The following is a 27,365-nucleotide window of genomic DNA, read 5'->3' on the forward strand; positions in this document are numbered from 1 at the left end:
AATATCAATCAATCGCAGGCTATTATGATATGATATATGATATGGATCAAGCAAACATGCACATAAGCACATCACATCTTAATTCCCGTATTGCTATTTAATCCCATCCCTATTGAAGAACATTCTATTGAAACTCATTTATTTATCAGAATTTTTCTCCAGACTGTGAAATCCTAAATACAAAAGTGTTAACAACAGACAATAGAGCTACACAGAATTGAGACAGTCTGTGGCGCCCCGCCATGTACTGGTTTTAATCTTAATGACAGTGTGTGCCTGAGCTTTGTGGTGTTATGGTAGCAGCAATGTTGGGCAATTAAACCAACTTGCCCCTTTGAGCCCATCCCCTCCCTTGTTCTTTGCCACACCTCCACTTCTCACATCACACCACTACTGCTCTAAAGACCAGCTTGCCTCTCTCTTTTGTGTGTCTGTTTCTGCTTCTCTGGCAGTCCGTGTCTGTCTTCCTCATTCTCCTCGCCCTGCTCTCTCCAAGTACTTGTGCTAACACGGCAGTTTGGCTGATGGTCTGGGTATCGCGGGTGTGTGTCAAACAGCACCTTCCCTCTGAGGAAAGAAGCAGAGGGAAGGCTGCAGGAGGAGGAAGAGGGAAGGAGTAGAAGTGAGGGGGGTGTACACACACTCACACATAGCACAAACACACATACACTGCATGGTGATGTCATTTAAAATGACATCATCCCATGGAGGGGAGCCAAGGGACCTGATGGGTTAGCATCCTCCAGTGAGTTAAAGGGAGAGAGCAAGAAGGAGACTGAGGGAGAGAGGGAGAGTTGTAAATAAAGGGAAAACAAAAATGAGGACTGGACCTATTAAAGCGACGATGACTTTGATGTGAATTTCCATTCTTTGTTGTTCTACATGACGACTCTTCGCTCTCATTATCCTCCCTTTCAGGAATACTTGCCTCATTTCCATTTGCAGGTGTTGTTGTCCTGAGGGAAGTATGCATGAGTGCAGCTAAAGTGCAGCTAGAGAGCAAGAGAATCAATACCAACGAGCTAATACAACCACACAAACACATCAAGCACACAAGTATAATATCTGTCTTCACACACAACCTTTCTTCTTAAGTAGCAATATGCAAACAATACTTGCACAACAATATATTTAAATGCAGACACAAGGACAAGTGCACAAATAAACACACTGTCACACACACATAGAGCTCCTAGTAGGGACACCTGTGTCTCTGCGTGCTTCCATTGTTGTCCACTTGGCTGTGCTGTGCTCCACACTGTGCTCCCAGCATGCCTGCCATCTGAAACCAGACACCTATGGATGAACATCCTGCTAAAGTGATACACCTCGCATTCTCTGGTGCTGCTGCCGATGCTCAAGGCTTTCCACCTGGCACACACTTATGTGTTATTTACAAAAAGCTTCCTTTATCATGTTTATACACTTCTGCGATAGTAACACGGTAATTATGTCCATTATTCTTAATAGGTAGTCATATTTGTTTACGTACTTTGATGAACTGCCAGTAACACTGAATTTTTCCTTTCAGCATAGTGCACTGACAGATGAAAGCTGGTGTTTCTAATACATGATGATTCAATCTTCCTTATCACATACTGCTGTTAGTGGCAAACTGACTCAACAGTATAAATAGAGAGGCATGCAGTGTGGGACAGAGAGGAGCAGGGATGAGAGATAGGAAGGGAATGATGGAGGGCTCATCGTGATGTGAGGGTGTGAATCCACACAATGGAGGAAAAATGTGGTCAGGAGAAAAATAAACCAAATAACCAGCGTCTATTCTTAGATGTGTTATTAGTCACAACCATATGTCAATAGACAACATGATGCAGGCATGAGTTACACACATCTGATGGTCTTTTTCTCATCAGGATACCCCTTGCAAGTCAAAAAGTCTTCCTCATTTCAATAACATGTTCAACTTACATAACATGAGAGATATAATTGGAACAGAGAAGAGGAAGCAGACAGTTTTAGTGATTGCTTCCCCTTTATGTCCCTTCACTCGGCCCAGTGTTTTATTGGAATGAATGCTTCCCCACCCCTGTCTTAAAAATAATATGTGATGCTATTTGAAAAAAAACAAAAAACAAAACAATATCATATTAATCTGATGTAGCCTTTGGGACCATGAAAACCTACACGTTTACATTGACAAGAATTGCGCACATTATTTGTTTTAATCCTGGTGTATCTGCACCCCTGTCCACCCTTACCTACCTTCTTTCTTTTCCCTACAGTATTGGTTTGGCAACATTGGCACAGGCACACTCCTACTTCTTCCGATCTTAGTCATAGGCCTCACTCATGAGGCACCAGCTGAAGCTCTCCAACAATTGATATGTTTGGTCACTTCCGTGTGTTTTCTCTCTCTGCCTTTATCACTCTTGCGCACACATACTGGAGACATGCAAATGGACACAAAGAAGAAAACAGAAACAGGATTCAGTCTAAAACACAACCCTAACCCATATCATCCGGTTCTTCAGGTAGGTTAAGTTTGCATGCATCAGAGTAGTATTAAGCCTTTGTGCATTAAGAGAAAGGGAACATATACTATTGTGGTTATCCATTGTGTTCAGGTTTTCTCTGGGAAACGTGTTTGGCTCAGGTCGCTAAGTTACCTGTCGATTCCTATTGTGCTAAGAGACTGAGTAGGACAGGACAGAGAAGTTATCAGGAACACTTGCTGTCCCTGTGGACTCCAGCCCATAAGCACTCTGTGAATATGGGACACCTTTTGTGTACAATAGCATGCTACAGTGAAGGTCTATGTGTGTGACTTCCTGTCAGCATGTGTCAGCTTGTTCCATCTACATTACATAACCATATATATGAGATAACAAGCTCATACTGGCACTCTGTTTTCTGTCTTTTTAAATTTACATTAATGCAAAAAAAGACTAATTTACTTGGACTTTGTGAGCAACTATTTCTACAATGTCTTGCACTTTCTCTCTAAACTACAAATACACACAGACAAAAAAACACAACATACATGTATACACAGTTTGCCTGTTAAGATTTTACTGCTGGCTTTTAAGACTCTTTTTAACCTGAGGATCTCCCCCGCAGCTTCTGGTTGATCCAAGAGGAAGATGAATGATTATAACATTACAACTAATTCATTGTGCTTGAGAAAAAGAAAATGTGAAGATATTTAACAGCAGCTGCCATGTCTTTACTGTAAAAGTCTGTGAGAGAATAGGTTTTAAAAAGCTGCAGATTTTTTTTTTTTATTCAAATGCAGTGTCCTTTTTTCATTTATTTTTGTAATCTCTATATTTGTTCGGTAAAGCGCTTTGAAACACACTGAGTAAATCCAGTTTATTGTCTCAAAGTACCGACACCCGTTTATGTTAACACAGACAGCATTATCGACTTTTTTCATGCTGAACATTTCTGATTGTAAGTTGTGGCAGTGAAAAAGATGGGAAAAGAATAGGAGACCTTTGAACTTGTTCAGGCAATTTGCCATTAAAAAACATAATTGGAGGGGTCCAGCAAAGGGTTCAACATGTACTCAACCCACTCCCAACTAAATGGCCAACAGTTTATTTAAGGGGACAAATAGGTCAAACAGTCTCTAATTATCCCTCAATCAAAGGCAAGGATTTTCTTTTCTTGCTTCTTTTTCTCCTTTTCTTTCCTGTGTTGTGTGACAGAGCAGCATCGTTCCAACTCACCAACCAGCGGTCTCTGTTGACCTAGTTCTACTCTGGACACAGGGTGCTTTAGGACAGGCCTCACCCACTGTCTCCTCTCTGGGCCTGTATAGACACACAGAACAGGACGTAAACATATGCACTGAAAGAACATCTACAACATGCATTCACATTCATACTGACAGGTTAATAAGTTTTGGATAACAGTGGGACTGTGATTATGTTGCCAGGTCATTTAGTCTCTGTAGCATGACTTAAAAGCAGAATTGTTAAATGAGCTGTCACTATCTTTAAGATCTACTGCAGAGCTTAATTTTTTAAATCTTTACCTAAAGTCATCAGCAGAGGGTTGAGAAGTTTGCTCCATTTTAATATTATTATAAAGAAATGGTGTTTTATGAGTATATCAAATAATAATCCTACTTTCTATTGTATATTTTCTACTTATAATCAATAAAGTCAATAATTCTACATTCTAAAAAGCTGCCTCATTCTCAGATGATTTCGTATCAGTGTGTCATGAGCGCGATTACACAAACACACAGGCTACTGAGTTTCTAGTTTTGAGTCATATACAGTCCTCCCACACAATATGACCTTTCAGCTGCAACTCATATTCTAAATATCTAAACTAAATTAAACAAAGGGTGTTATGTTCTTAACTCTCCTCCTCTTTTGCAAGTAAATACGGAGCATTTGTTCTTGGGTGTTGAAAATGCTTCATATATAGATAATCAATTGCAAAGTTGAAACAACAGTTCGTAAACAGATGCGTCAAAAGCGCAAAGGAGGGAAGCTTTGGATGATGTGCCTTTATCTGTGTTTGCCTTTCCTGTTACTTTTATCAGCCTCTCCAAGCTGTGTACTTCTGGTCCCAGTGTAGGATAATTGTTGGCTATAAAAAGATATCAAAAATGACAAATATTTCTGTTAATAATTCACTTCTCAAACTAAAATACGCATGATTGTGGCTGCGTAAATGTGAGTGACACGTCCTGCGCTTTGTTCCTGTTTCACTCAACTTTCAGATAGGAAAGGTCAGACTTTGTGCAACTTGGAGTTAATCGCAGCCCATAAAGACGCTTTTTTTTATGTCCATCTGTCTTACATTTTGTCAGATGTTACACAAGAGCCTGCACCAACCTACATGGTGTTTTAGAGTAAGAGGTGGCGCACACATGTCAAAGTAGAAATTAAGAAAAGCGTCTCCAAACCAAAGCGAATTCTTTGGCGCTCTCATGGAGTCTCGTTCTTTATCGATGACCTTTAAGGGGAACCGCAGCCCATCAGATTATTGTGCCTTATTACTGTGTCTTCTTTGCATTCTGACTGTGCATCAGCCCACACATCGGGCAAATATTCAAATACTCCTGCATAACTGTAAGCGTGACACTCCCAACAACACACACACGCGCGCACAGAGTTTTCTTACTTTTCCTCACTTCAGTCAGCTCGGTTCATCTCTGCGCAGAAAACCTGGAAAATAAAGGTAGGTGCGTTGTGCATGACCAAAATGCGCAAATAATATTTATAAGTGTATTCTGCAGAATGTGGTATTTGACGATCTGATTTTCGATGTAAATGAGCTCACAAAGTTTCTGTTTTTTCGTTTTTTTAATGTATTTCTAAAAAATATATTACTAAGGATATTAAATATTAAATATAAATACGCATGCGTCTATTTAGTAGCTGTATTTGTAGTTTTGTTTTTCAATTTTGCATCGAGATCTCAGACTGTTTCAGTGTTGCCTCCGAAAATCAGCTCAAATATTTAAGTGACAAACAAAATTGTGCAGATTTCTAACTTTAGTTTTGTGTATTGTTGTTTTATAGTTGAGGTGTGCTTATATTTAGGATAAAACCTTAAACCTAATGACATCAAGACCTCAGTTGTGCACCTGCTGTGTGATTATAAAACCAAAATTAACAAGAGGTTTGGCATAAGTTCATTAAATTATGTTAATTTGGAGTTAATTTGGAACATATTTATGGTACTTGACTAAACTGTTTCTATCTTATAATTTAATCAGGCTTTTAGATGTAAAACACTTTGGTCTTCTTCATGTTGTTGTAAAGTGCTATATAAATAAACTTTGATTGATTGTTTGATTGAACATATTCAAGGTGTGGCGGTTGAATTAGTTCCTCAGTGACTTATTTCTCTATTTTCCAACAACCTGCACTCACTATGGACGAATTCATTTGAGCATATTTGTGCAAATTCTACAGATGCAATACATTTTCATTCCATCAACTGCAGCTCTTTTGAGATCAGTTCCAACTTTATCATGTCAAACATGGGCTACATTATACTGGTTTAAAGTTTGCACATTCTTCCAGATCATGAGTAAATAGTTTTTTTCTTCAAGTCACACATTCTGGTTCAGGTTATGGAGATTTTGTAGAAATGCTTCAGCAACATCTCCTAAAACTATCCTACCGCAGGCCTTAGGTTTTTCATTTCCCCCCTTTCATTTTCAAAGTCATGAAACTCCAGGCCTGCACTGTGGGCCCATACCTGCAGGTTACATACATCACCTGTGACGTCGTTTCTCATCTAATCTAATCTGACCCAAGCTTCCATATTTCTCACAACTGCCTTTTTCACGTCTTTGAAATGGACTTCCTCCTCGTCAGATCTCTTTTATTACTATCTCGCCAAACTTTTTGCCACAGCCCCTGAAGCTGTAAGGTCAAAAAAAGGGTTTTCAGTTGCATTTTTGTGCCTGATCAAGACGCTTTTGTGAGTCTCATTTGGGTTAGAAATGATCTAAAGCATCTCTGTGAAGTGTACTGCCAGTCGTCAATCTGGATGGAGAGAAAGGGCGTCTTGATGGTGACTTCACTGACACCAACAGCTTCCTGACGCAATGCTACTGTAACAGCGCCGGAGAAACAGGGAGCTCACCTTTTTATCCGATGAACCAACATGATCCTATTTCTGCATAGTAAGCCGTCTCAGCTCTCCCTCCCTTCGGTTCCACCAACAGTAACGGACTTGGTGCATCAAAGAGTAGTCCTTTTGTGCTTCAGTTTTTACAACATGAGAGCAAAAGCTTCATTCATTACACGACTTGTTGCGTTGCTTTACGGTCATGTCTCAGGCGTCAGAAACCAAGAAATCCAATTACACCACTTATGTGTGATAAATATCCACACTCTTTGCATTTTTTTTGGTTTGTTGGATGGCATAAGCTTCCATGAGGAAAGTGAACTTTTTTGTCACCTGACGTCGAGTAACCTGTCAACAAAAGGACCAAAAAAAAAAGGATGGGGGTGATTTGTCAACTTGAAGAAGAAAAGTGAACTCTGATGTTGTCAAATAGTTTCTGACTTTGGAGGAAATCGCCTGTGTGTTCCAAGTCGATGATGGGGAAGCGGTGGTAACGCGTTACTGAGCATCGTTACCGCCCTGCACTGTCCGGAAACTAGCAGAATGTGAAATCGAGTGTAGGCTGTATGCGTTCGCGATATGAAGACTCTGGTTGCGTTAAGTATCAGAGAGCAACCTCTGGAGCACCGACGACAACAAGAAAGAAAGATCATATGCGAGTAGAAAGCGGTGGTTGTGTAAAAAAAAAAAAAAAAAAAAAAAAAAACACCATCCAAGTTACCCAGTTGGGCTATGCAAATGTTTCTGTTCCGTCCATACGCGCGCACGGACGGAGCGCACCGACCTGTACAGCCTGATCTAGTTGGAGAGCCCGTCGAACCCAGGCGCTGTTTGCCCTGGAGCTTTTCTATTTCACTTTAAAGGGATGCTAGTCGTCCTGACACGTGAGCTGAGCTGATGAGACGACTTTATCGCGGATTTGGATGAGGGGTTTTCTGTGCGTTAATGGTCAGGCGTGCGAACTAGGCTATGGTGCGCTCAGATGTTTTTTTTTTTTTTTTTTTTTTTTCTTCCTCTCTCGGTCGCTCTGTATCCACCGCTCCGCCTCCCCCTTTTCGCAACATTGACGCAACCAAAAATACTGGAACAAAAGAAACAACTTCCTTGAAGCTTTGCTGAAACTGCACTTAGTCGGAGAATGGAAGCTTGTTGTCAACTTGCCTTGGGTGGAAATGTCGAGGTGAGGTTGTCACCAGTGGCCGGTTGGCAGCGACACAGATGCATTCGATCACTCCGAAACGCATCCGATGTATCCAGTAAGTGCCATTAAACAATCAGTGGAGTAATTTCAACTTTCGGTGGGTGACCTCTCGACTAGTTGAGCTTGCTTGTGTAGTGTCAGTCACTGCAAAAATAAAGTCGATTTGTGAGACAGTGAGGACAAAGTACTGCCGTTTAAAGTCCTTTTAATGTAATGCTGTCGAGCTGAGGAGGGAGAATTTAACTTATAGGCCGAGCATTTTCATTGTGATGTCGTCGTGGATGTGCATGCTGTTTTCAAAATGACAAGTTTGTACTCTTTGTTTTTTTTTTTTTTTTTTTTTTTTTTTTTACATTTTGACATTTATGAGACATTGGCACCTAGGCAGTATCTGGACACTGCTGTCAGCTTAAAACACTGTGGTTGAGGCTTTGGACCATTCATGTGAGCGTAAATTCAGTGTATAGTAGTAAACACAAACGTGCGGTGCATTGACAAGTCCTCAACACGGACAGTTTATTATTGTTATTCATGCAGCAGCTTTGAGCAGTCGCCGGTTGCATGTAGATCCCGGTGATCAACAAACAAGCTACAACACGGCTGTGGGGTAATTTTATTCAACACATACGGTGTGGTTTTTTTGGGTGGTGTATGTAACTTTCTGTGGAGGTTTAATCCGCAGTTTGGGCGGACGATCACTCTGCTTTGTCGCGTCGGTGTTTTCACTGCATGAACAAAGGACTGGATGGAGTAGTCGGCTCGGCACAGAGCGTCGGTGGAGAGGCAGGCGGGCTGTTTACAATAATAACACGATCGTGGTGACGTCACGTAACTGACAGAGGCCTCGGCCAATGGGGAAGCCGCTCAGCGATCAGCAACACGCTATATTTGGAAAGTGGTTACATCATCGAGGTACAACAGAGGACTGAGAAGGGCGGGACTTCCGCAGGAATTCTCAGTTTGTAGTCCAGAAACAGGACAATGAAGAGATGAGCTTTGTCTCTAGAGCTTGAAGTTCGACTTTTATAGCGTCCTGACAGTTTGATTGCCATATTTGTGTATTTATAGGTTGTAAATAAGCAGTAAGCCTGCACATTTTACTGCTAGTTTCTGATCAGGCCACTATAATTAGGCTGTATGCACCAATTTCTCATCCTCTGAGTAGCATCATTTCAGCAGTTTTTTCATCTGCTAATAAAAATGCAGATCTCTGTTAAACGTGCAAGTACGCCCGAGCCACAATATCACAAAGATCTTAAAATACCTGGGTGTAAAACCTGGAAAAACAACCTCTAGAGCTGCAGTAAAAGCAAGCGTTTGTACTCAATGATTTTTTTCAAGTTCAGAAAGTCTTGCATTTTCATAGAGAAAAATTGTTATAGACTTTGGTATACCAATCACAAGGCATTTCATACAATTTAAAACATAGGTTTGTTGCCAAAACAGCTGTAGTTTCTTGTCCTGCCGTATAAGAATGTAGTTACTTGACGACATCAAATTATTTAGTACAACCAGAATGCTCAATATAAGCAGCTCAGTCATGCTTGTGTAACAATGGTTTTATATCATTGACCTAATGACCAGTCAGTGTTACGCTTTAGTTAAAAAAATGCACATTTAGGAAGGAAAAGGTCTAATCTGCATCTTTTTTTCCTGCACAAAATACTGTTGATCGCTGACTTAACTTGACTCAACCATAGTGACACATTTCTAATAAAACCTAAGTCCATTCCAAAGACACATCTGAGTTTTGAGCCTTACAGAAATGTCAGCATATTACAGATGATTAGTGTTTTAAAATCCGAGTACATAAATCATGCAGTGAAACTTGATTTTTAAAGTAAAGGGTAGCTGTTTTCACCGAACAACAACAGGAGTTGTCTGCTTAGTCCTGGTTGTGGGAACGGAGCCATGGATCAGCTAATATAATAAGTTGATCTCATTATTACGTGCTAAATGGAAGAAAATAAGACTGAGTGCCTTTAACATGTTTTATTGTGTCTTTGAGTTGTTATTGCACACTTGTCCAGTTTTCTGTATGCAATAGTTTTAAACTCAGTTGCATCGTAAATACCTAGTTGACCTGCACTTACATGTAAGGGTGTGTGATGTTGGTAAAATCTGTCAGAATATAACCCCATGTGTATATTTGAAACGTCTATACAAACAGTTTCTCTTCATATTTGCCTTTTTCTGTGTCACGTTCTCTCTCCTCCATTTTAAATGCAAACTCCCTGCCTGTATTTGTGTCATGTGGACGAAGCAATGCACTCAAATAATTAAGAAAACATATGATTTGTGCTATGATATAAACCAGGAAATTTGCCTGAGTAAAATTTAATCAAATTGAAGAAAATTTTACTCAGATAACATTTCGTCCCTCTCTAAAAAGAGTAAAAGTTACTCGTTGGGTAGAGTTCTCCAAACTTAATATAGAGCCAAATTTACTCAATATAGAGCTAAATGTATTCAATATAGAGCTAAATGTATTCCTTTTTGAGGAAAATACTTTTGACTCTAGAAAAAATGCTCAGTAATTTTTCCTGTGTAAACAACAGCACTTAATATGAGTCAATATGTATATTTTTCTATTGTCACATGATATGTCATATTGCACAGTACTTACATAGTTTCAAAATTGCATTAATAGTGTATTATGTTTATCACTTGCAGAGGGAAGGACTGTTGAAAGTTTGCACAGAAAACCTTGTAAGTACAAAAGAAAAATGAACAGCTTCTCGGAACATTATCTAAATGCCATCTAAACCCTGTTATTTATACACTAAGAGCACAACACACAACAAGGAATGCAGATCATAAAATCTTTTCAAAGCTTCACAAAAATTAAGAATTTCTCTAAACAGAAACTATTCTTGCTGGTTGTTGTGTAAACACAGCATAGGTCAAGACTGTACTATATGTAATGGATAAAATAAGCGATAAAAACAGAATGTAACTCACATAATCGTGTTAATGTAGTTGTCCGTTAGCAGTCTCTCACAATCCAGCATCCCATTACCATTTGGTACTGCTGAGTTATGTGATGGAATTATATTCATTTGTACACAGATCGACAAATTAAAACTGTGAGTATTTTGACTCAAATGTAAATACGGTGTGTGTATAGAATTACTGTCAGTGTATATTATTCTTAGATTTATTTTACAGTTTCAGTTGAGTCTTGTTTATTTGCTGTTCAGGATGTGAAAGATGTATGTATGAAACACTTAAAACAGATCTTGTATTTCTTTATGTGGTGATCTGTGTTTAAGAGTGGAGGTATAAAATAATCTGAATCATAACTTTCACAACCAAAATATCGCTGTGAGCTTCAGTGTTCAAAAGCATATTCTTTGGGGCCTTCTGGTAACTCTGCTGGCCCAGGATTAGATCTTGCTTGTGTTTAGCCTTCTCTGTAATCCTTCTCAGGAGTCTGACTCAATAAAGAAAAAAAAGGAAATACTGTGGGTTGTGGACCATTCAGTCAAGACTTAAAAAAAATACTACACCAGGAAACAATGTGAATAATGTTACTATGGGTGATTTAATCATTTGGCAAAAATAGCAATACCTTGTCTTTAGAATATGAATGGATCTATGATGTAAAACCAAACACAACACCTTTGACTTAACAGTGTCATTTATTGTCTCTGAGGTCGAATGTTGTTACAGTGTTGCTCAGATTTTTACACATGACACAATAAGGACAGGCCTTTAACATTATGAGTATAGTTTAAAAACACATGCAGACCGATTCTGTAAAAGGACGATTCAGTCTGATAACAGATTGCATTCCTTTGGCAGTGATTTTAGGGTTACTTGACCTTCCCTATTTAAAGTTAATTGTATTATTGCATGTACAGGCCTCAGTGTTTAATGCTTCATTGAAACATGCATCTCTTTTCTTTAAACTAAACAAGTTAAAATTTTCTCCTTTAATAGTTCCCTTGTAATTCCACTCTATGAATTATACCCAATTTATTTGATTGCGTGTGAGAATGTCTACACAGAGACTAAATAAAAAGGGCTTCTTGTGGTGTAATATCTCAGACTCTTGGCCAAGCATGTGATAGTGTTTAACAGCAACCAAACTGTAAAAGTCACTTTCTTACTCTTACTTTGAGCTCAATAATAAACAGTAGCTTTAGGTATGTTTTCTTAGAAAGCAAAATAAAATCTATTAAAAATCTAAAATCTAAAATCTATTTTACCATGTTCATGTTAACACATTTAAATACATTAAATTGGGTGTGTTTGTGTGAATGTGTGTGCGCTTTTTTATAGCACTGGCGTGACCACCTTGTGCTAAAAAGAGGTCAGAGGTCGCTGTTGTGTTTTCAGGGTGACCTGCTAGTGACTATTAGCCATTGATAAATGTGATGTCCCACAAGTGTGCGGGTTGGACCCCTCCAAAGGGGGAGGTGTTATAACACGCCCCACACTAACCTCACAGCCAACCCCACCTCAACTTGTGCATACACACACACAAACACACACTCTGCCCTGCTGACAGGAGCACAAGGGGGCAGCTGCTACAGATGTCTCATAGAGAGAGGGGGAGGGGAACCGAGGAGACATCAATGGAGAGGCTCTCTCTAGTATGGAGTTCTCACTGGGCCTCATTGTGTTCTCTAAAGACCAAGACGAAGGAAAAGGCCATGTTAATATACTGTGCGTATAGTCTCTTACACTTTCTTTTTTGTTTCAGAGTGTCTGTTGTCAGTGTTTGTAGGCTCTGTATACATCCCTAAATTTTAGTGTCCCTAATAAACTTTGATATTTACTGATACCTACTAAATAATACCAACATTTTGCCTATATGATGTTTTTACATAGTTAAAAAGATGCATCTAAATCATATATACAGTGAGAAACGTAAAGAGGATTTTCACACTTGATTAATTTGTAATGCTCATTGTAATTTAGGGACAGGCCGCAAAGTTTGCTCATTTGTGCATATATTTCCCTCTGCCAACAGCTAAAGCTGATTTCACATTCAGCGTGTTGAACAACAGTGAAGTGATATTAGTTTCTGGTGCCTTTGGTTTGTGTGAATGCTGCAGACTGTAAGTCCTGTAGTACACAGACTGTCCTTGGTACTTTCACCTCTGACCCTGAGGCTTCAGTGTTTTCTTTTGGCATCAAGGTGTCATTCAGTCTTTTATTTCTCTTCTCTTAAGTTTGGGTTCTGTTGAACTGTCCTTTTCGTTTTCATTTGATGTGATGTAGTCCAACGTCTGAAGGTGGCGTGAAGGGTCATCCTTTGAGTCACATGAGGGAAAAGAAAGAGGAAAAAAATCCGTAAAAACTCTTCCCTGAACAAGAAGCAGCTGAGTGTAACAGCCAACCATGCACGCAAGTCATCTAACATGAAATCAAATTACATTGAACCAAAACTGCCCCAGTATGGCAACTTTGCAGCCGAGTTGGCCCGCTGTGGCCAAACCCTACGATATATGACAGTGCTGCTCTTGTTCAGGCTGTCTAGCAGACAAGGGAGAGCCCCACTCTGTCTCAAACCTCCTAATGAAGAGATGCATTATGATGTGATTTCATTTGGGCCTGCAAAAACCTACTGTGGATAACAGAGCAGTCTGAGTAGCATGGTTCATTTGTGTAGTGACATGTGACTTGTGTTTTCGTGAGTCATAAGGATCTCCTGCCTAATGGAAGGCAGTGTGTGCTCATGTGACGGTGACACAATGCAGGATGAACTGTATAGTATTCACCAGAGCTCAGCTTGGCTACTGTTTGGCACTGCTAATAGAGACCCATGAGCATCTTTTTATCTTGTTAATTTTTGTTGTGGTGAAACAAAGCAACCCACAATTATTGGTTGTGTCACATATGAACTGGTTACACTGGTTACTGTGTAGGTTTTAAGATGACACTAATACGGAGAGTTGTCAGTGCTGGATTTGTGTATTTCGACATATAAAAACGTGCATGTGTGTATGTGCGTGCACAGTGTCAGCACCGCATCATGGTCTTCCCTATGGTCATGGTGGTGTTTTTGCTGGCTCATCCCTGCCTCTCCACATGCCTGTTTAACAACACAGAGCTCCTCCTTACTGGCTTCCTGTCCAAACCAGTTTATCTGTAAACAAGTGTGTTTTTTTCCTCTCCGCCCCATTGTCCACACTACACCAGAATGCATACACAATGGGTGCCCTCTCTCTCTCCCAGTATGTTTTTGTACTCCTCCAAAGGAAAAAAAAGATGTTACATACACAACAAGAAATTGCAAGTTTCATGTGAACTAAAGAATAAGTTTGATATTGTCAGTAGTCTAAATAAATACAAAAAATACCGCGCAGTTTGTGGTTGTGTAAACATCTTTAAATAGAGAATTTGACTTATTTGCTTATTTTAAGAACAAAATAATAGTTGCTGGTCACTTAAGCCTGTTAATAGCAGGTTGTAGCTAATTCGTTTTCCACTGTGCCCTGCTAGAGCCAAGTACTGACATAGCAGGTGAATGTTATGTATTGTTATTATGTGTGCATTGGGATGAAATGGCTGTCTCTGTTTATTTTGCCCGAGGTACACTATGCTACAGTAGATATGATAACAGCGGGGTTATTGTAGCAGGGCAACCCGTCCCTACTTTGGCCGTTACATGCACACCACAGCAGGAGGTGTTTTCATGTGGTGTTGCCACCTCAGCTTAGAATAAATGGTAGTGTCACATAATTCAGTTATAGAGCTGTTTCATTTCAGCTACACATGGAAGTTCATTTGAATAGTGTGGGAAACACATGAGTCAACAGTTTTAAAAAGCTGGGCATCTGAAAAAGGGAACTTAATTAAAATTATAGGTTGTAACATACAGTAATTGTCCTTGTGTGAAATGTGAAATACAAACTAAGATAGCGTCTTGTCATGTTATGATAAAGAGCATAGACAAGAGGATATTGGCTGACTTAGAGTCCAGGGTTTAGCACTGCACCTCAAGTCAGTAAAAGCTCTTCTGTTTTTGTTCCCTAAAATCTTGGCATTAGGAGTAATATTAGTGATCCATTGTACTTATTCAACTAGCAACAGAAACAGTCATCTATCTTGATAAGCCTGTCACTTGACAACACAGACTTGAGTAGATAATGTTAACAACTACCTATATTTTGAATTATGCGTAAGAAACAAGAACATATTTACCATTAATTTACATTGTACTATAGGTTGTGCTGTAGACTTCATCTAACAACTCCCTGTATAATCAAGCTATTGCATGACTTTATGTACATGAGAAATACTTTGTTTATCTGGTATGTCTGCACTTCAAACAGTAATCATAACATGCACCCCAGAAATAATAACGCAAAAGGCCCACAATTTAATGAGAAAAATAATGAGTAGTAATAACATGCCAGTGACACAATTTCAGTGTGTTCTAACAACAAGGCCAGCTGCAATTTTTACAGTGGTTGCTGTTATGCTGTAGAGTGAGCTTTTACTGACTTTACTCGAGTATTTTTTTAGACATTATTTAGCCTTTTAAGAAAGTTTCATGCGGTTATAGTCACCAGTGGGAAGAAACTCCAAAACTGAATATTCCTCAAATTAATGTAACATTAACTTTGGTTTCTCCATAGGCTGTAGTTTGTCTGTGCTACTTAGTATTTACTCTTTTTCACTTTAGATTTTTTTCCACTCCTGTGGGTGCAGTTTTATGTATTTATTATTTATTTATAAAAGCTGCACGGTTATGCAGGTGTTATTAAAATGCTTTCCTGTTATCGTGGAATTCATTTGAGGTTTAAAATATAGCGTCTGACATATTTGAAGGTATAGGTGTCCGCGATGGTGATAAATGTAAACGTTGCTGAGGGACGTGGGGTGTCTAAAGAGTTAATTCCTCTCACTGTTGAGCGCTGCGTGGGCTGCGAGATCATTCGAGAGTGCATTTTCTGCGACCAATCAGGTGCGCGGAGTCCACTTCGCATCCAGCCAATGGGGAGAATGGGAGGCTCTATCGAATTTGAATGAGGAGTGTATCTTTTCGGCGCCATTTTCGAGTGAGCAGCGATTGCCTCAGCAGCTGCGGGGAGAGGATGCTGCGATCATAGAAAGCTGTCGCTGAGACGAGGGACAAACCGAGCGCTCAAAATTAAACTGCGCTTTTACGGGGGAGAAACCGTGTAATTTCAACGAAAACACAGGTAATTTCCCGTAATAAATTCTTTGGGCTGATTTTAATCGGGCGTTGTGGACGTACGGAACGACAGTAATACCTGAAAAAGACAGACCGACCGTGGCGGGGAGACGTTAGCCATTTGGCCAGCTTTGCCAGCTTGTACTACTCGGAGCTGCTAGCATGTTAGCTTAGCGTGCTAGCGCATAGAAATGGATTTCTGACTTTGCTGCGCTGTAACGGTAAAAAAAAAAAAAAAAAAAAAAAAATGCGCTCAATCAGCGGTCTGTTTTATCCAGGCTAGGGGGCACAGGCAAAAAAAGAAAATCTGTGGACGTTTATTTTATAAGGAGGAAGCATATAAGTTGGAGCTTATTAATTAAAGTTGGACTATAATGGAGTATTTTTTTCGCATTTGAGCCTAGTTTTGAGCGGGAGGTGCAAAAGCAGCCAGGCTCCAGCAACGGAGAGACAGTCGGCAGTGTCAACAAATGCACACGGCACCTACACTGTCTTAGGAGGGAAAAAATGAAAAACGAACGACCGGTACAGGCATGGTGCTTTTGTGTTAAATCAAGTTTATCAAGCTTTTCATCCATGGCAGACTTTTTTTTTTTTTTTTTTTTTTTTATTGTCGTTGCTGTGTCTCAGACGGTCTGTGGGTTAACATTAGACACTTATTGCTCGTTATGTCGTTGTCAGCTATGCCATAATAATGATAATGGGTCATTTTTATTTCCCTGCTTGTGTCGCAAAGTGGTTGTTAGCGTGTTTGCAATCTGACTACAGACAGTTGTTTTTAATGTTGCCCTGGTGCAGTTCCTCATAATTGACTTTGTCCCGTCTTATATTAAGTTCTTGTTTATGTCTGGATCCGTTTATGGATAGAAAAAAGTTGTATTGGCGTTGGATGATCAGTGTGGCTCTGAGCCAAGTGACAGCAGTTATAGGTTCCAAGCAACTTCTGATGGTTCAACTTTAATAGCGGTGTTAAACGTCAGACATATGGCTGTAATAACCGCTAACGACGAAATAATATTGAATTAGCGTTAGTTATTAAAACAAGGGGGGCTGTATGGTAAGCTGTGTCACTGTTCACGCCTCGTTAGGTTTGTAGGTTCATGGTGGAGTGATGCAAAGGGCTTTTCAATCATTTCCTTCTTTTTCCTTTTGGCTTTTTGCTCTTTACTAAACTCTGCGACCTGGACCCTCATTAAATTCAAGTAAACTGGAGAAATAAAAACCCCTGTTTGATCTGTCCAGGTAGGTGAAAAGTATAGAAACGAACTAAACCTTGAATTCTTGAAGATGTTGGGTGTTTTTGCCCTGTCTTCTTGTATTCACGGAGACTCGACTAATAGGGGAAAAAGAGAGGAAAAGAGAGGCTCCTTATAATTGTGCGTTTAAACCCGCCCCTTGTACTTCCTTCTAAGTAGAGATCGGTTTAATGTGTTACATAATGTGAAGCCCTCCTATCTTTTACTGTGTTGCATTTATTTTATAGAAGTGTTTGTATTGTCTAGGAACATTTCAGATTCTGACTCAGAAAATCTCAAATTCAAATGAACCACCTTTAAAACATGAGACGTTGTTTTAAGCACCTTTTGCCAATTTTCTGCAGCCATCACATCTGAAAGTGTGCTCATCAGTTGCAGTTCCTTCTTGTTTTGGTCTTTCTCTTGTTAAATTTATTTATTTATTTTACTCATCATATTCAGAAGCTGTGTGATATGCATGACCTGAAATTGCAAATATTTAGCCACAGATTAGTACTTGCAGTGGGAGAGGAGGAGCATTTTGTTGAGATGATGGCATATATTTGGACAAAATTTGGAAACGTGATACAAGAAAAATATCTTCACAGCCACATAGTAGTGCAAATAAGTGGAGGAGGAGGAAATCACTATACTATGAGATCTGATGTGTCTGAATGAAATATGTGGGTGTACGAAACACAAGGAGCACTATGATAACTTAAAAATCTGAGTCTTGTAATTACCCATTTTAGATTAAGAATTTTTTTTAATTAATAAAAAAAAAAAGTCTTCCTGGTCTGTTTGGAAAAAAGATGGAGGACGTATTTAATCAAAGTTCACATTTTACACAATTAAAAAAAAAATCCCCATCTGATAATATAAAGGATTGCATGTGATGAAGTGGTAGACAGTGTAAAAATCTATTTAGGTTGTGTGTGTAGAATGTTTTTCCAAGTATTATTTTTTACATTATCTGCTTGAATTTGTAAGAAGGAAGTGCAGGTAAAATGTAATTGTCCAAAGTTCTTCATCTGTTTGCTTTTACACTAAGCATTAACAACATTGAGCTGCCATGTGTACACCCATTGTCACATTGACAGACTAAGTACTTTGGCGTTGTGTGGTGCTCAGATCTGAAGTGGCCTCAGTCTGTCAGTGTGTGATTTCAGTCAGATTGCTAGGACATGAAATTGCAGTGATACCTTACAAAGAAAAAAAGTATGTAATTAAACCTCTGCTGTTTAAGACACTGAAAATCCTGTGACTGATTTTGTCAGTATATTTGCTTGAAGTTTAATTATCTAAAAATATTATGTATGGTAATTAATATTTCAGAGAAAACATTAGTGGTCAAATCTAATTTAGTTTGTGCACCTCCATATTGTAATTAGCTTCACAGTATCACCAGTCTGATATTCCGTTTAGTTTAGTTTAGTTTAGTTTAATTTAATAAAAAAATATAGAGATTTGATTTTTAAACCTCTAATCTCTAGAAGTGAGTTGGTAGCACTTTGCCAAAGTGAAATTTCATAATCACAATGTAAAATTTATTCTTTTACTTCCCATTCACAAGGTTGTGTGGGGAAATAATTTTCTCATACATGGAAAGCAGGTGTAAATATGCATAACTGTTTTCAAGAAGTTTGAAACTGGCCATGTTCACTGCCAAATTAGCACTGGTGCATTTTACCTATTTTTTTATTTTTATTTTTTATTTATTTATTTATTTTTTTATAAACTTTGTAGTCACACACTTAGACTCCTTTTAAATGCCACAGGTCTGTTTCACCCCTCCATTCTCTGGTATTTGCCTTTTGATTCTCTGTTGAGCACCGATCTGCTGTTTCAGACTGTTAGCATGACATTCTGTGACTCATCATTCTGTCTTCTCAGACCCCTCCGGCAAAATGGGCTCCCACCCCCATTTCCTGGTGAAACTGTGCCTCTTCTCTTGTACTTGCTCACATGTGTTGTAGCCAGGCTGCAGAGAACCCCCACCCTTCTCTTCCTCTTTTCTGCACCACTCAGCACAAACTTTATAGTATTCAAATTTGCTGTGATGAGACAGGTTTTCACGGGTCTTGCTAGTTATTTTCCAGAAATTAGTCTTGGTTTCAGTTCTGTGTGTCAGCAGTATTGTATAGAAGTTGTCATATGGTTTCATGTACACCAGTCAATTCTCTGTCCAACATAATCAAAGTTCTGAAATTTTTTTTAAAAAAGTGGTCATTTTAGGTAATACTTGCATGTAGTTGCATGATCTATGTTGAACTAGGGTGTGATTGCATTTTGCCTCGTGCCTTTTAGCTGTAATGTTCAGGCTGACACTGAGGCTCATGAGTATGCCAAGTCCTTGCATGGTTCTTACAAGCATATGCTTTCCATTGGCTTTGATTTTTGCATGCAGTAGGCAGGTATTGCTTAGAGCCGTACACCTGTTTCACAAAATTATTATGTTTAAAAGTGTAGTTTTTATATTGTTATTGATAATGTGCTACAGCAGTGTGTATATTTAATCACATTTTTGTATATCCAGAAAGTTTTACAAAAAAAAAGTCATAAAAAATTTTGGGTGCATAAAGTTAAAATGTTATGTGAGCATCGATGTATTTAGGGCAATTCAGGCTGCATAATTATTCAAGTCATAATCAAAATATCAGCCTATGTAATTATATAAGTGTAAAAAAGCTGCAGTTCAGAAGTCTAGAGAGAGATGGATTTAGAGTGATCTAAATGCAGAATTGGGTACAAAAAAAAAAATCACGTTTATAGTAGAGAGGTATTGTGGAAAAAATGAAAGTCATAAAACAGTTTAGTTTTATTGTTTATGTTCATTTAACTTTATATGTTTAAGTTGGAAAATGAAATACAGACTTCAAAATTAACATTTTGTGTCTTTTCCTAGATAACTAAACAAGTAGCCTGACAGGCATGAAATTGCAATATTGTCCACCATAATCATCCAGCAACTTTTAAGTTGTTTTTAAATTTTCAAAAGGTCAGACATTTATTGCAAAATCATATCTTATGAGCCTGTTCCCTTTTAAGTGTTGGTGATACTTAAAGAGTTCTATTTTTTGGGAAAACATATGTGGTACAGTGCCTGTAAATTGTACGCTTAGTAGTTATGTAGAAATTTGATAACATATAAAACCACTGGTACGGAGATCCGAGATAACAAGGTGCATGCCTCTGACATGAATCTTGCCTGTTTTTTTTTTTTTTTTTGTTACACAGGGTTTTCGCCTGGGGTGCTTCATGAGGCCTACTACTAAGGGAAGAGATGTAACTAAAATATTGGTGGCTTCCTGTGTATTTAAATTTAATGAGCCTAACCTAACATGGTAAACAGGTCAACACCTACCCACTGCCCCTATCAGGCAGTGTGACGTGATATGAAGGAGGTGATATGTAACACACTGTAACAGCAACACATTTTCATTGCTCACTTAAAAGTTTCCTTCAAATGTTCAATAAATATCAAAATGTTCCATTTTGTTTGTGTCATTTCCTAATGCATGTAAGTAACTAACTTAAATAAGTAGATAGGCCATGGATAAGAAACATTGTGTGTATAGGTTTTTACATTTTAGCAAGAAACAGTGTACTTTTGATTTATTTTATCATTTTCGTCACCAAACCATCAGTGTAACATCACAACTTGACATCCTTGGATAGCCTCATTGTTTTTAAGGAAATATTCTAGTTGTTTGGTGTGTCTGTTGAACAAACATTTTTAATACTGTCAACCACAGTGACACAGACATTAGAGCTGGCTTGTGTTCGAAGAATGCATATAGTCTGTATGTGTAATTGATTCGAGTCCATGGGTGTGTTATTCAGCTCTCACACTTTAGCTTTCCTTCCTCTTTTGTCCCTCGTGTGTCCGCACACTTACCATATTCATATCAATTTGGGTTCCAATTCCACCTTTACTGCTGGTTCTGTAAGTTGTTCTGGACAGTGATTAAAAATGGAGTAATAATGTGAAAATTTGTGGTAGTTGTCAGTAGTTAATTGTGGTAGAAATTTCTAGCCATGGTTTTTGTGTAGTTAATTTCTGTTGGTCAAGTGTAAATTAAGTGCTCAGGTTGTACTTGTGAAATTGTGTCAGAGTGTACTGCTTTGTCTGCATCCTGTTTATTGCTGCTGTGTCTGTTGTGGCAATAGAAGGAAACCTGAGAGTTCAGATATAGTATTAAATAACTGGACACATCGAAGATGTACATGAAAAATGCATTATTTGTTTGTCATTTATCGTTTTTAAAAAATAAATAGGTGAATTCTTTGTTCAGGATAAATACTTTTCCGAGTTATAACAATGTGCTTGGATGATAGGCACTGCCAGTGGTCATAGTAACACTTCAACTGTTGAAGTGGTAAAAGTGTCTTTAGAATACTTGGATAAAACCTAAATACAACTCAAAAGCTTTATTATACAGCACAATGACAGATGCTTTAAAATGCATTGACACGCTACTCTTATAGTGTGGTTCAGTCTATCCAAATCTGTTTCCAATTGTGTAATTCATTATTGTTAATTTATATAAATGTGAGGAGTCTTTCTGTGGCACTCACCCTTACAGTAAATAAATGGAGGGAGTAGTGTATACCTGTGCAGTATGAGAATGACTCAGAGGTCACTCTTGTATATCTGCTAATGTTGTCCTGTGAAATCGGTTTTGTCTGTTGGTAGATCCAGGTATGTGTTTCCACATGTCTTGGGAGTTTTTTATAATTCATTTAGCAGCATATGCCCTAGCTGACACTCTCAGGAAATCCCAGTGTTTTGCTTGGTGTGCAAATATAGTAGTGTTTTGTGTTTGTTGTTTAACATGCACTATCCCAGTACTGATGTTTAAATGACACAGTGTAGTTCTTTGTGGGACGCATCCTTGGTGTGCTATAAACTTAACACTGTTCACCATCCTGTGGGTTGCCTTAAGGCTTATACTTTTTTTTCCTAATGTACTTTGGTAAATGTGTAGCTTTGTTATTGTGTCCGAATTGGTCTTGTGTTTGCTTTTGCTGCTGCACAGATCTCATGCTGTGTACATGTTGGCCCAGTTGCAGTTAAAACATTTTATCACATCTAATGTTGTGGCTATTTAAACAAGTATACACGACACCAATGAATTGGCCAGAGTTTTTATCTAGCATTTACCGGGCTTAGATTGTACAAGTGCCTGTTTATAATAGACTACGGACATGTGTGTGTGTGTGTGTGTGTGTGTGTGTGTGTGTGTGTGTGTGTGTAAACGTGTGATTACTCACTGTAATATTTATATATATATATTTAGGACAATCTTTCTTCTAATTCTCAGTGCTTTGAAACCAGGGCGTTTTGTAACTACAAATTTTGTGATTGCTTTAGATGGAAAACCTTATGCTTATCATAGGGAGGAACTCAGAATTCGCATGGGTTCCTTCATGTGGATAAAAGTGATTGCCATTCAGGTTTTCCCCCATAGCTTAGAATATCATTTTAGATCGTCCCTTAGTTTGTGCTTACACTGGCAGACACATGTGTAACACAGAGCAGCAGAGGCCAGCCAAACCACTTGATCTGGGGAGGTGGCCGCTTGTCATGTCCACGTCTCTGTAGCTTATAGGGTGTAGGAGGTTACTTGACCTTCAACCTTGGGGTCAGGTGACTCTTACAGGCCATTGTATGTGGAGCAAATGTCATAGGAATGGGTTAAAAAGGCTGAGCAGTGAAGGTGACATGCCTGGGCATGCTTCCCTAAAGGAGAGGGAGAAAAAAATGGGGATAGGTTAGAGTCACTGATGTGAACACTCTCACGAAGACATGCACAAAAATGTGAAGTTCAAAAGGGAGATCACAACTTACCCACTTGGCGTTTTAATGAATTTATTCATTTATTTACGTTATAGATTTCTGTGCATATGCAAAAATGGAGTTACACAGATACATCTATCTCCTCTTTTCCAGAAGAAATGGACTTGCAGTATAGACTCTATCTGTAACCCACAATCATTTCATCAATAAGTCAATTGACAGGTTTTTTTTTACTAATTAATTTGTTTTTAAAATGTCAGTGACCAGCTCAGCCACCTTTAAAAGATGGAGGCACTTCAGTATAGATGAACATAATCTCAAAGTAATGAAACGGTTGGTATTTTTATAAATGAATAATGATTAATTGATTATTAATTGTTGTTAAGCTCCTCTTCGTCCCACCCTTCAAATAACAGAATCTTATTTACAAGGAAAAAGGTGGATTTCAGCACATCTGACATTTACTTTCCCCTGATATGTAGGTACGATTTTACCACATTTTGACTCCTGTTGATTAATGCATCAGGTGCCAAAAGTAGAAAATTTCAAGGTTTTGTCCAATCCTTGACTTTGTTACATTTTTTAAAATGTTTTTTTTTTTTTTTGGTTTTTTTTTTTTTTTTAAGACACTATTATATTTACAAAAAGGGTAAACATTTTGTTGTTTCCTATGGAGTTAGCTCACAGTGGTATTCTTTTCCACGCATTTAAAAGACATGCTTTTATGTAGTAGCATCAACGTCATAGTACATGATTTATTCTGACTTAACACTGCTCTCTTTCCAACCTCTTTCCAGTGTCAGGTGTGTGTTACTGTTGACAGCATTGTTGTACCTGCACTTTCCTCACCAAATGCATTTCAGCTGCCGGGTCAGTGCGCAGGGATAAGTAGCCTATTACATGCATTATATCTTGTCTTTCCTCTTAGTAAGACAAAAATAACTTAATATTTCACTTTTAATCAAATAAGAACAATATTAGTTGACATTAAGAAGCAAATCATATTTTTAAAGCAGAAAATGAATGGTAGAGAATTAAATACAAATCCAAGGCACCTTAAAAAATATAACAGCATTAACATATTATTTAAGCAAAAACAAGGGTTTATGTTGTGACTAGAGCTTTGGAATGCAGTGGCTGACACTCTACCTTAGGCTAGTTGTTATTTATAATTTTTATCCTTAACTTTTTTTTTTTTTTCTCTTTTCCATTGTGGTTAATGGAACGTTGTGATTAAAAGCAGGGGCTATTTTATGACGACCTTAAACCTTACAGGATGCTGGAAAGAAAGGGCAGATACCAAAAAGCAGCTGTTAAAATCCAATCAACCACCAAAAATGTATCATGTAAAAACAGATGAAAATATTGTCAGCTGCTCCTAAAATATTAATTGCATCATCAACTGCGGGGAGAGACCTTAAAAAAAAAAAAAAAAAAATCTTCCTCTGCAGTTTCATTACCACATGACAAAAAACTTTGGCAGAAGAATGAAAACAACACATTTGTAGTTGTTGCTTGCTGAAGCAATTAAATGAAGTGGCCTTTTTGGATGAAAACAATGTGAAAGATGTCCATTTCAGACCAAGGTCATAATTACAGGTCCATTGAGACCTCTAGTGGCAACACAATCACTAGGCCCAATCTACAGGATGGTATCTGGTGTGTCCAGTTACAGTCATGGTTGCATAGATGCTGAAATGTTAATTTGTACATGTTGTATTACACATTAACTATTTTTTTTTAACTTTAAGTTTACTCCTTGTTTATGGGCAGGATATTTACTTGTACAGCTGCTTTGAAGTTTGAGCCTAAAAGGAAGGGGTGATGAGTGAAAAGCAATGCGGACCGAAATGTGGGATTAAATCACAACCACATTAAGCTTATCTCCTGTACATTGTTGTTAGAATGCTAGATGTTTTAGACAATGTTTGATCTAAAGGGCAGAACTTTTTTTTTTTTTTTTTACACCTTTCCTTGTGAGTCTATAACATTGAGGAATAAACAGTGTAATTTGGTGTTTATTTCTAAAGTGGTCTAAAATATCTCACTTCAAAAATCAGGAGAGTTTTTCTTTCTCGTATGACTAGAAAAGTTACTTTTTTATGACGCTTTCTTGGCGCCTCTTGTAGACATATGTTGTCACTTGTATGAACATTTGTGGTCTTTTCACGAACTACACTTCCGGGTTTCATTAAAGTGGGATATAATGCTTTGTTTATAACCGGATGCTTATTGCTCAATAGTAAAAGTATATTTTTTCTTTTTGGACACAGACATGGCTGAGCATAGTGGAGTGGTAGTTATCTTTGTCCTACCACTGCTTAGCCACTGAATCACATATTACACTTTACCTCTTACAAGCAACCCATTTTGTTGCTTAGACATAAAGTCAAATATTCATTTCACATTTGTCTGTGGAGGGTCTGTCCATGGCTCTGATAAATATTACCAGACAGAAAAGTATTTTGGGTGATTCAGCTCTATGGAGAAATTGTCTGAAAGCATAGACTGCATTTTTTGAAAGGGAGGATGACAGAAATCTTCAACAGCTAATGACCGCTACTTGAGTGTAGTTTAATAAAAATAGTCCTTTTATCTTTCTATACTTATATACTCTGTACTGTTTTTCCACAGATTTGGCTAGACTCTCCCATACCAGGTGGCACTACGGCACACACTGATATTAAAGACAGCGTTGTGCAGTAGTGTCCAACACTGTGGCAACAGCCTGGGTCTTTTCTGCTTGAAAGCTTAAGCTATAATGCCATCATGTGTAAAAATGAGGTCTGTAAAGAAACGGTTGTCAGTTCGACGCTAAAGAACCAGCACAAAGCTCCAACTGTCTAGCACCTTTGAAATAAACTGCACTTCAAGCTGGGACTTCTCACATCACCACTGTCAAACCTCACATTTGGGTGAAATGGGAGACATTTTTGTAGCCAGGATGCAAAATTGTGTGGAAAGCTGTTCCCTAAGAGTAGAGGCTGTTGCAGCAGCACATAATAAATGTTCCAGCTATAATATAATGCCTGTGTCCATATACTTTTGGTTCTTTGATCCTTCCATTCTGTGAGTTGACCTTCCTGGGATTACAGTGTACTGAATACATTTCCTCTGTGTGTTTCAGATGGAGAGCATCCTTCCCCTGCTGCTAAACAGAGGAGCAAAATCTGCACAAGAGGCACTAACCGTCTGAACATCTTTGGGTACATTAATAATAGTTAAAACAGTCTGAACCCCTGTGAGCACATGTTTTGGACACGAAGCCCGGAGGATGAAGCAGGGTGTGGATGACAGAAGATAACAGCAACAAGAAAGCAGGAGAACACTAATGTCTGCAGTTCTTGCGATGCTGTAGCAGCACGGAATGGTTTGTGGGTTATACTGAGATGCAGGCCATACTGTGCTGCAGCAGTAAAGCCTGAATACACAACCCGGTTGTCACTGTCCAACCTGTTGCCCGTTTTCAGCCGCGACTAAAACTGACTCCTGTACACGTTGTCTTCACTAACCGGATCACCGTCCTCGACAAAAAACTGTTTTTTTCCTCATTTTCTGGTCGCCTTACTGTAGCAGCACGTAAATATTGGAGTTAAGACTGTTTGTGAAACCTCCAGTATTGATCGTGCTGCTGAAGCAAAGCTGACCACTCACTGAACCGTCTCTATCGCTGTGACTAACCACTGAATGTACTCCGACAACACTGCTGCCAACAATAATCCGCTTTTAGACGCTTCCAGGTACATTTACATCGAGATCTTGTGTCAAATATCAAATCCTCCCATGTTTTTATACTTTCACATTTCACTGTCATTTCTATATTCGCACTTGGAAAAAAAATAAAAATTCAAATTGGCTTTTGTCTGCAATGTGTTTTGACCATGTTATGTTATATTTTCTGTTTAACATTTTTCATATATTAAATCTGCACACCTGAAGAAGACACACGTACTTGAAAACAATGACAAATTGTTTTCCTTAACGCTGTCCCTACTTGTACATGATACTTTTCGCCTTCATTTTCCAGACGCTGAATATCACAGCCTCCATAGTGGGATGTCCATGCCTATCAAACTTTTAACAGTATATTACATAAGATCTGCTTATCAACATGAAAAATGAAAATCCCTTATATTTTCTGGAGTGCAGATTAATTTTTATTTATTTGTTTTATCTCTGCCCAGATTCTGTAAATCTGACCTCTTGGAATCATAATGATCTATTTCCTGATAATAATCAAGTGTTTTTAGATTATGTATTATATACATTATTCCTCAAAATCTCAGATATCTCTTGATGACGTTCATTGAAACTATCTCACAGCTTCGTCACGCTCTAACAAATAAAATGGTGTCCCGTAATGCGGCTTGAAAACCTCCATTTTAAGAGACTTTGCCTGCAAACGCCACGGATGCT

General features: G+C 38.4%; 2 long non-coding RNA genes across 2 annotated transcripts; one reads left to right on the forward strand and one right to left on the reverse strand.

Annotated features, from left to right (window-relative positions):
• Nucleotides 1-2,229: 2,229 nt before the first annotated feature.
• On the reverse strand, nucleotides 2,230-6,901 carry LOC115412189 (uncharacterized). Its single transcript, XR_003934306.1, has 3 exons — nucleotides 6,577-6,901; nucleotides 3,690-3,773; nucleotides 2,230-2,403 (listed from the first exon to the last, which is right to left on the reverse strand). It is a non-coding gene; the product is annotated as an uncharacterized LOC115412189 (long non-coding RNA).
• LOC115412188 (uncharacterized) lies at nucleotides 6,869-26,805 on the forward strand. Its single transcript, XR_003934305.1, has 2 exons — nucleotides 6,869-7,817; nucleotides 26,077-26,805. It is a non-coding gene; the product is annotated as an uncharacterized LOC115412188 (long non-coding RNA).
• Nucleotides 26,806-27,365: the final 560 nt, after the last annotated feature.

The sequence above is a fragment of the Sphaeramia orbicularis genome, chromosome 21, assembly GCF_902148855.1.
Source record: "Sphaeramia orbicularis chromosome 21, fSphaOr1.1, whole genome shotgun sequence".
NCBI classification, from domain to species: domain Eukaryota; kingdom Metazoa; phylum Chordata; class Actinopteri; order Kurtiformes; family Apogonidae; genus Sphaeramia; species Sphaeramia orbicularis.